The following is a 10,237-nucleotide window of genomic DNA, read 5'->3' as shown; positions in this document are numbered from 1 at the left end:
CAAGCCACATGACCATCTCTCATCATTATGCTTGTCTCCCACCCTCATCAGCTCTAGGCTTTCCTCCACAGGGGCCCCCAACTACTGAAACTCCTCCAAGCCTGCATGCAACCACATTCAGTCTCCTCAAATCTCACCTTTTTCAGGGAAGTGTGAACAAGTTGGGTAATTGAGAATTATCCCCTTCAAAATCTCATCCAAACAAAAATCATACAACTAACAAGATATGTGCAAAATGTCACTGTGATCACTTGCTTTTCATTACATCCCATCTCTCATCATTTGTATGCAGTTCTCTATATAGGCTCAGATCTAGGTTTATGTGAGAATGGGATCTCACAGCCTGATCTAGCCCACTGCAGTTTATGCAAGTCTTAATGTTGACTGCAACAGGAGCTGGATCAGCTTTTTAGAGCAGAGGATGGGGAGTCAGGACACTAGGTTCTATCCCTGACGTGTGAGATTGTGCAAGATCTTCACCTCCTCTGTGCCTCAATTTCTCCATCTATTGAATGGTATTAATTATACTGACCCTTCACACAGGGGGATTGCATTGTTTAATTTATTCATGCTTATAAACTGCATTGAAATTATTGGATGGAAAGTGCTGGACAATGTGTTGTTTATTATGATGATGCTTCATAGAACAAAAGAAGAAAGACTTAGGGAAAAGCTCAAGGACAGAACTCATGAAGGTGCATCACTGCTTTGGCTGTGGTACTCGTGCCATCCTCTCTGTGCAGCCGAATTATCACAGAGTCCAGACATGCAGTGGCTACAGCATTAAACTGGGGCACAGCATTCAACATCTCCACCTGTATGTTTCCTGAAAAAAGACCATAAAATGCTGGGTGTGCAAAGAACAGACATTACTGACAGGCTATAAGGTGCTGCTCGCCCAGTTCTAAAGGTTCCTTTTTTTCTATACAGTACTCAGAGGAGCTAGATTCAGTGTTTGAAAATTCTGCCTTCTGTGGAGCACAAGAGTTCTGGCAAAAGTGCAACACATTTATTTTAAATGGGATATTTTTCTTATGCATCGTTAGAGAAAACCTAACACAAGGCTGGGATGTTGCTTTATTTCTTCCTTTGTATGATCAGCAGCTCTGCCATGCAATATTCTCTTATCATGTTTTGCTAATCCCTGCAGGTAATGCTTTCCCTCATCAGACTAACATGGCCCAATCCTGCTCCCATTGAAGTGAATGGGAATTTTGTCATTGAGTAGGATATGGAGCTGTATATGTAAGGGCCACAGCTTGCTGCAAACATCACAGTAACATTAAAAGATAGAAAAATCAAAGAAGAAAGATGCAACTATAAAGTCAGATGCAGGTATGGATTGAAGCCTCATGATTATTCTATGTGCATCATATTGACACCACCTGTCAATGAAAATGAAAACAAGTGTAGGTTAAAATAAAAAGTGCAATGCAGTGGAAATCCTGATAAGGTGACTGGTCAGCACAAATAGTTTTCATAGCCTATTAGGAAGTCAGTGTTTCTTGACAGACCAGTTTGTTTGAGAATAAACAAAATCAAAACCTTAAAAAGTGGATCATTTTGAAACCAAATGTCAGTTGTTTCCAGGTAAAAATGTTATTGGGGAAATCAGTGGTCTCACAGGGGTTAGTGGATTTGTGTCCCTTTTAATAATTGCCTGACATCTGGTTGTCAATTTCACACATCAACACACTCCATACACTAAATCCCTCCACATTAGGAAATAAGAATTCCTCCACCATTGTCCTGTTCCTCATGTGACAAACAATCCAACTTCCTACTCCAACTAAATATAATAGTATGTGAGATCCCTTATAATGCCTCCTTCCATGCCTTTTGTTTCAATATGGCTCCTCCTTTTTCATGCTATACAAGATAGTTCATTCTCTCCATTTTAGCAATGCAAATAAGAGTAAATGTATCAATACAATCCAATTTATGTAAACCAGACAATGTAGACAATGTGCTATTTTTTCTTGGAGGAATGCATATGTGATGGAATGCACCATGTATTCATACCCTGCACACTAATCTTTGTACAAAATATGCCTTGTAAAGTATACTTTGAAAACTGAATAACTTGTTGGTCAATAATATGGCAAAATGTATGTAACATCATTACATGTAAAGTTATGAACATAAGATGAAATCACGACTGAAGTGTGTTTACCAGACAAGTCTGGGAAGTAGGTTCACCTGTTTCTCAAAGACAAAGGACAAGTTTGTCTAGTTGGATGTCATCAAAGCTTATGGGCCGTCACCTATCAAGTGGCCATTCTTTGGCATTTAAGGGGGGTAAGGCAAGAGACAAACAGATCTGCAGCTTAGCAAACAGAGGTGAACAGCAACTGCATAACATCTCTTCTCCCACCAGACTCCATATCTCCTTGCTCTCAGCTGAAAAGAATTTTATCTAGGGGTCACTCTCAGGAAAATGCATTTTCAAAGGGTGACTGAACTATAAAAGTGAAGGGCAAAAACACCTTGAGTTATTTCTCCCTGTCCATTTCTCTTTTTGCAACTAAGAAGACAAAAGAAACAGCCATTGGGCCTTGGGAGTAGATCCAGACGTAAAATTTGGTCATCAATGCTACTGAAAAACTTGTGGTAAGAATGCCACCCTGACCCAAGTCTAGTTTGTTAAGTTTAGTAATAGGAAGTATTTTATCTGTATTTTTCTTGTAACCATTTCTGACCTCAAAGCCTCATTACTTGTACTCACTTAAAATCTTATCTTCTTTTGTTAAATAAACTTATTTTATTCTTTAATCAAAACAATTCCAGTGTTGTGAACTGTGTAGGTAAGTCCATTTAAAAGAGCAAGTTGTATCTTGATCCTTGTAGAGGAGCAAGAGACAGAATATATATGCTCTGTCCACCACAGGTCTGGACAGTGCAGAACATATGTTTTTGGGGGAAAATCCAGGACTGGGAGTGTGTTGGGGTCATCCTGCAGGTGGTAATCGAGACTGGTGAAAGCCAGAGTGTGATGGGCATGTATTGGACAGGCTGCAACTATAGATAGACACTCAGAGTATTACCTGCATGCTGGCAGGCTGTTTATGAGCTACCCAGGTGGGATCTACTGCAGTAAAGCATTGTGAGGCACCACAGGTTACAGGGCAGATGGTGACAGCCCCCGCCCCGCCCCCCCCCCCCCCACTGGTCTGGATTGCACCCTGGAATGTCATAGCATATTAGAACATATTCAACGTTTTAATAGAAGAATCAGAAGAAAAGTCCATCTAAATCTAATCTTATCTCAATATAATGGACCAGTCCCTGTTGTATCTTGAATTCCAATTCATGACATGGTATTAGACATTCAGTTGGTGCTTTTGGCTGTAAATCTGTTAAATTCTCAGTGGTGCCTGCATTTAGTGTTAGGATATAGATATTCAGGCCTGTCTGTAAAGGCCTGTACTCTAAGAATTTAGATGTATTCTTATCACTTGGCTAGTTATAGAGATATAAAAGAAAGAATCAAAATCACTGTCTGCCGGTGTAAGGGCCTTCTCTTACTGTGACAGTCTGCGGCCCTGTTCTTAGGCTAAGGCCTTTGGCTAAGCAACTGAGGCAGCCATAAACTGGGAAGCGACCAGTCACATCCTCACATTCCAAACTAGTCACATTGAAATAAGGTGCTATTGGGCTGTTAGGAATACAATACTGTCCTGATAGTGCCTTTCACCTCCAGAGAAAGGGAAGTGCCTAGAAAATGTAAAAGGAAACTTAGTTTGATAGCATCCTGTCTGGCAAGAACGCAGTTATCAATAGCTGGGATGTGAAATCCTCACTTCTGTATTGTTTTGTCACTTTGCTATTGTTTGTCTGTATAATCTCTGTCTGGTTCTGTGATTGTTTCTGTCTGCTGTATAATTAATTTTGCTGGGTGTAAACTAATTAAGGTGGTGAGATATAATTGGTTACATAATCATGTTACAATATGTTAGGATTGGTTAGTTAAATTTCAGGAAAATGATTGGTTAAGGTATAGCTAAGCAGAACTCAAGTTTTACTATATAGTCTGCAGTCAATCAGGAAGTGGGTGGGGGCGGGGTGGGGTGATGGGAACAGGGAATGGGAGCAAGGAAATTAGAATCATGTTTGGCTAAGGGCAGGAATGGGAACAGGGACACAGGTGTAAGGCTCTGTGGTGTCAGAGCTGGGAAGGGGGACACTAAGGAAGGAAACTGGAATCATGCTTGCTGGAAGTTCACCCCAATAAACATTGAATTGTTTGCACCTTTGGACTTTGGGTATTGTTGCTCTCTGTTCATGCGAGAAGGACCAGGGAAGTAAGTGGGTGAAGGAATAAGCCCCCTAATATTTATAATGCACTTTTCATCATAATATTCACTTTACAAATACTAAATAATTATTGTTTGTATAAATTGTTTATTAACTTTAAAATAGATCTCTACAAAAAACTACAACTAGATACTCAGGCAATGCTAGATAGCATGAAGCTACAGTTTAGGGGCATTCCACAGTTAAGATCTGACCTTAAACAGGGAGTGCAGATTAAGAGTCCAATTCTGGACCCTAGTTCTATAACACAGTCTGAATGTACAAAATTCTGAGGATTACAAAGATGCTGGCCTACAGTTAGCCCATGTCTGGGCACATGCTACATATTTTATCAAAAGACTGGATTAATTCTGCTCATTTTCATTTTTTTTCTCCAGAACACACTAATCTGCCTTCCTTCAGATGGCTGCAATCCTTTGCTTCAGTACATCACTGAATAGCTTCTCAAGAACTTCCCTGGATGTTTAGCCTGACCCACCGAGAAGGAAGAGACAGACTTGTGGATTGTGACTATTGGAAATATTCAGCACCAGCTAAAAAAAGATTTAACCTTTCTCAATGAAACCTCACTCCCCTCCTCCAAATCCCTCCTCACGACTCACTTCTCTTGACTAGCTTTCCAATGCTAATCTCAATTCCACAACCTCTACCCTCTGACTGACTTCCTCAAACTAACATTATAATATTTTAACTTTCTAAAAAAAAAAAAGAGGAACCAACAAGATATGAACACAAGATCTCTTACTTTTGTAACTCTGGAGTCGTCTAGTTTTCTCCCAACACAATCCTTTATTTGTCATCCTTTGATTCATTTTGGCTAATCGAAGCTGTGACCTCACTAGCATATTTCTTAAAAATCTTCCAATGTTGCATTACCACTTATGCAATTCCACTGGTGGAACCTACTGTAGGTTCGTCACCTTCCTTTTCACCACCATATTGTCCAATCCCTGCTTGCCGTATGAATGCAGAGCTAGTAGTCAGCACTAGTGCTTTCAGTGTGGCTACCATCAATGGATCTACACTGGGCTACAACAACAATGGCAGATTTAAGTGAAATGCCTGTGGACATAAGGTTTTAGGATCTGGGCTAGTGTGGTTTTGAGTACTTATTGCAAGGTGTACAATGCCCTCAATTCCAATTGACTTCTATAGCAGTGAGAGTTCTGAGTACCTCATAGGGGCTCCTTACAACCTGTACACCTCAGTTCCTGTCTTCTCGATTTGTCTGTAAAAGTCATGACCATCTATCCTGCTGTACGGATACTAATAATAACAGAATATCCTCCCTTCTGGTCTCAGCTTGATGCTTGTTACATTTCTCATTGCGGTCTTTATTGTTTGTGTCATATGTTCTGTTAATACACGTATCCTTTATTCATGGAAGATCTCTGGACTTGTTCATAGGTATCTGACCACTTGTAATAAGTATATAGGTTTCAGAGTAACAGCCGTGTTAGTCTGTATTCGCAAAAAGAAAAGGAGTACTTGTGGCACCTTAGAGACTAACCAATTTATTTGAGCATCTTATTATTTTTTTTTTAAGAGACTAACCAATTTATTTGAGCATGAGCTTTCGTGAGCTACAGTTCACTTCATCGGATGCATACCGTGGAAACTGCAGCAGACTTTATATACACACAGAGAATATGAAACAATACCTCCTCCCACCCCACTGTCCTGCTGGTAATAGCTTATCTAAAGTGATCATCAGGTTGGGCCATTTCCAGCACAAATCCAGGTTTTCTCACCCTCCACCCCCCCACACAAATTCACTCTCCTGCTGGTGATAGCCCATCCAAAGTGACAACTCTTTACACAATGTGCATGATAATCAAGTTGGGCCATTTCCTGCACAAATCCAGGTTCTCTAACCCCCTCACCCCCCTCCCAAAAACCACACACACAAACTCACTATCCTGCTGGTAATAGCTCATCCAAAGTGACCACTCTCCCTACAATGTGCATGATAATCAAGGTGGGCCATTTCCAGCACAAATCCAGGTTTTCTCACACCCCCCCCACCCCCATACACACACAAACTCACTCTCCTGCTGGTAATAGCTCATCCAAACTGACCACTCTCCAAGTTTAAATCCAAGTAAAAAGTCTCTAAGGTGCCACAAGTACTCCTTTTCTTTTTGCGAATAAGTATATACTGTTCTTAAATCCCTCACTCACTTAATATTTTTTCATCCTAACCCTTAATGTTTCCCTATCAGAAATGAATTACTGCTGGGTGATGGTTACTCTGGAGAGTATCTACTCCAAAAGATTGAAAATTTGGCACATCAGACATTCTCAATTTAGTTTCTTCTTCTAGGAAATGTCCTAACAGAAAGAACTTAAAGAAGTGAGTTTTGGGGATATTAAATTGTTCTCCAATAACATTACATTGACAAAGTTTGAATCCTAAAATCTTTCCACTGTCTAAAAAAATTTCCCTGGAAAATTTGAGAAAATTGTATTATATTATTAATAATGTATAGTGCTTGAGCACTTGACACCAAATACTGACAGCAGTTCTAATCACCTTATCTCATGTCAGATCTTTTATTCATGTTTCTGTTAATGTAGTGGAAGTGTGATAGGGTGAGGAAGCAATTATTAGCTGATAGAAAGGGGAAAGAACATACTTTCCTAAGGGGAGCTGCTGGCTGCTCAGTGTATCAAAATCAGGCTACTTATTCAGGGCCCTAAATATGGACTTAGAAACCTAAATTTAGGCTCCTCCTTTTGAAGATCTTGCCTGTCAACTCTAAATTTCTCTGAGCAAACCAAATACCCAAACAGTTATACTTACCTGACATTCATCTCAGTGGAAGTCTCTCCAAAGGTTTTTGAGACACATTTACATAGAAGAGTCACCACTGACTGGAGTAAATGATTTTTAGGAGTATGTGTAGTATCTAAAAGAGAGCATTTAACATATAAGAGTCTATCATCATATAGATCATATATATATACATCAGCATATAGTGAAATTATTAGGTTTAGATTTCCCAGTGCAACACATTGTGATGGTTTCCTGTCTTACACTCTCTTGTGTGCCAGAGGTTTTAGTAATACAGCAAATTAGGGTGAAAGAATTACACCCTTCCTTTACACCCCATGCTGAATATTAGATAATTAATCTTTACAAGTGCCTAGGAGCTACTTTACAAATGGGGAAACAAAGTCACAGAGAGGTGAAGTAACTTGCCTGAGGTCACACAGTGAGTCAGTGGCAAAGTCAGAATTAGAACCTTGGAGTTCCTAGGCCACATCTGTCTAAATATAGACACTTTGAAAAACTTGTATATGAATACAGGAAGTCATCCAGATAAGTACACAGGGAGGTATTTGATATGGTGTATTTGTAGACATTATTACCAAATGTGTATGCAATAAACATGTAAGTAGGTGATGCTTTTATAAACATAGTAAAGGGCATTCTTTTTCAGTAAAGTGTTTGCTATTGCCGCAGGTAACCTATGTAGTAGATTCTGCCTGTTATTGTTATATAGCACTGTAAGCAGACATGATATTTACAAGGTAGGGGTGTACATATTTGTTCAAATTCTACATGATGGGGGCCAGATAAGTAGACAGATAACACAGAGATAATGTACCAAGTCCTTGCCCCAAATAACTTACAGTCCAACAGCTCAAATGGGTACAAGACAGCCCAAGGTAATATGGTTAGATAGTACATACTGGAAAATAAGAAAAGCATGTGGCCATTGTAACTGGAATGCTTTGTGTGATGGGTGGATTGTGTCATGTTGCTATTGCACCCAAAATGTTTTGTGTGGCAGGTGGAATAGTCGCATCACCACTCTTAATTGGAATGTTTCCTGAACCAGGTGGATTGTGTCATGGTGCTGTTATACCCAGAATGCTTCATGTGACAGGTGCATTGTGCTATGTGACCACTGTAAATTGAATCTTTCATGGGACAGGTGGACTTTGTCATGTTGCTATTCCTTAATAACAGTATTGATTTTGTCATGTGAGATCACAGTCTCAGTGCTGAAAGGCATCCTTTCAGAGACTATGAGCTGAAAAAAAGTACCTTGGAGATTCCCAGAGGTGCACTATATGGAACAAACTCTGTCCTTAGATACACACATGCAAGTCCTGTTGAAGTCAGTGGGAATTGCTAGCAAATCTGAAGGCACAATTTAACCTCCCATACTCAAAATACCTTCCTGACAGGTTCAGCAAGGAGAGAGAGGCTGCAATTACATGCCATTGGCCATGCATACGTGTCCAATACCTATCTGCCATTGTTACACTGCAGTGTTTCTCAACCTTTTCAGGTTGTTGACTACTTATACGAAGTCAAAAATGTTCACAACCCCCTTACATTTGCTATAAAAGTAAGAGCAAATAAGGTGTCGGTGGTAATAATGATACGCTTGTGTCATTTATTTGTGTGTGTGTTTCGAACGGTTGAAAGAGATTACTTGGTCTTGAAGGTAACTCAGTATTGAAGGTAACTCAAGAGTGTACGGGGACTGTGGGGGTGTGGGTGAGATATTCTTTGCTTTAGTTTGTAATACATTTTTCAGTGCCTTATTGCTCCCTGATTGCCTTTTCTATCCCTCTTTGAGGTCATGACCCACTGCTTCAGAAACACTGATCTACCAAGTTTAAGTGATGCTCTTTGAAAAGCTGCTGACTTATTAAACATATCTGTTAAAGGTGATCTGTAAGGCTTCAGTTACTACATGTCAAAACTGTAGTTTATGGTTCCAAATTGCTGACAAAATCAATAAAATACATTGAAAATTATACTTCTTTGTTCTCCCTGTTTGTTTGGGTGGAAAGATATCCCCTGGGATTTTCTCCTTGTTTTCCTTTCCTTTCCTGCTGTCAATCCAAGAGCAATTAGGCTCTGAAAAGTGCCACATCCAGCCCACATCGCCCAAAGGACAGCCCAAAGAATGCAGAATATGGGGAACATGCCACATGGGAGCATCTTCTGTGGAGTCCTGCCTACTGTCTCATTGTTGCAAACAATGGGGTTATCCTAACAGCCCTTCTGTTACCTTGGATCAGTCCATTGACCAATACCAAATGCTTCAGAAAAGGACAACACAAACTTCACGAAATACATCTGTTATCAATGTGGCAGTGGTATAGGTGAGTTGTCCATGATGATCTCCACACCTGCAAAGACAAAAAAAGAAGACCTTTTTCTGGCACTCAGTTTTGATTTTCACAGCCCATCAACAGTTTCTGTAATCAGGAAATGGTATACGACACTCTGCCAGTGCCAGACAACACTGAAAGGTGGCTTGTGTACACAGAGAGTTAACACTCTCCTGTTTCAGAGTAACTTTCCACAGTATGCATCCGACGAAGTGAGCTGTAGCTCACGAAAGCTTATGCTCAAATAAATTGGTTAGTCTCTAAGGTGCCACAAGTACTCCTTTTCTTTTTGCTCTCCTGTTTGATAGTCTCTATGGAATCCTTATCAGACATTTGACATGACTCAGCCAAGTCTCCCCCAGGAGAAGGGTTATTGCAGATCACGAAGGACAAACATATTGATAGGACCATGAAGAGGTCTTCTTGGCAAATAGCCAGGCTCAGTCCAGAGGTTTTAATTGTATACCTTCATAGGAACTAGGTCTCCCTTTCCTAGCGAAATATAAATAATTTGAATGGTACTATCTAATAAATCCACTGTTTGTTGCTTCCAAATAACGAACAACACACTACTTAATAATCTGGCATGAATTTCACATTATCTCAGTCAGACTTAAAACAGTACAGCCACAATTTTCCTTAATGAGACCCAAAGCAAGTCAATAACTGTAAGTGAGTTAACTACACCCTCTCTTTCCTGCTGTAAAGAAACCCACAACTTTCTATGCAGTCCAGAGTAGGTTTTGCAAGCTTGAGCATCCCTTACAACATTCTGGTTAGGCACAGT

The 10,237-nt window shown here is 40.0% G+C and overlaps 1 long non-coding RNA gene across 1 annotated transcript; it reads right to left on the bottom strand.

The window, feature by feature from the left end:
• Window positions 1–611: 611 nt before the first annotated feature.
• On the bottom strand, window positions 612–9,461 carry LOC140914176 (uncharacterized). Its single transcript, XR_012159787.1, has 3 exons — window positions 9,348–9,461; window positions 7,118–7,223; window positions 612–826 (listed from the first exon to the last, which is right to left on the bottom strand). It is a non-coding gene; the product is annotated as an uncharacterized lncRNA (long non-coding RNA).
• Window positions 9,462–10,237: the final 776 nt, after the last annotated feature.

The sequence above is a fragment of the Lepidochelys kempii genome, chromosome 7 (genome assembly GCF_965140265.1).
Source record: "Lepidochelys kempii isolate rLepKem1 chromosome 7, rLepKem1.hap2, whole genome shotgun sequence".
Taxonomy (NCBI): Eukaryota; Metazoa; Chordata; order Testudines; family Cheloniidae; genus Lepidochelys; species Lepidochelys kempii.
This window is presented reverse-complemented; position numbering and strand designations above follow the sequence as displayed.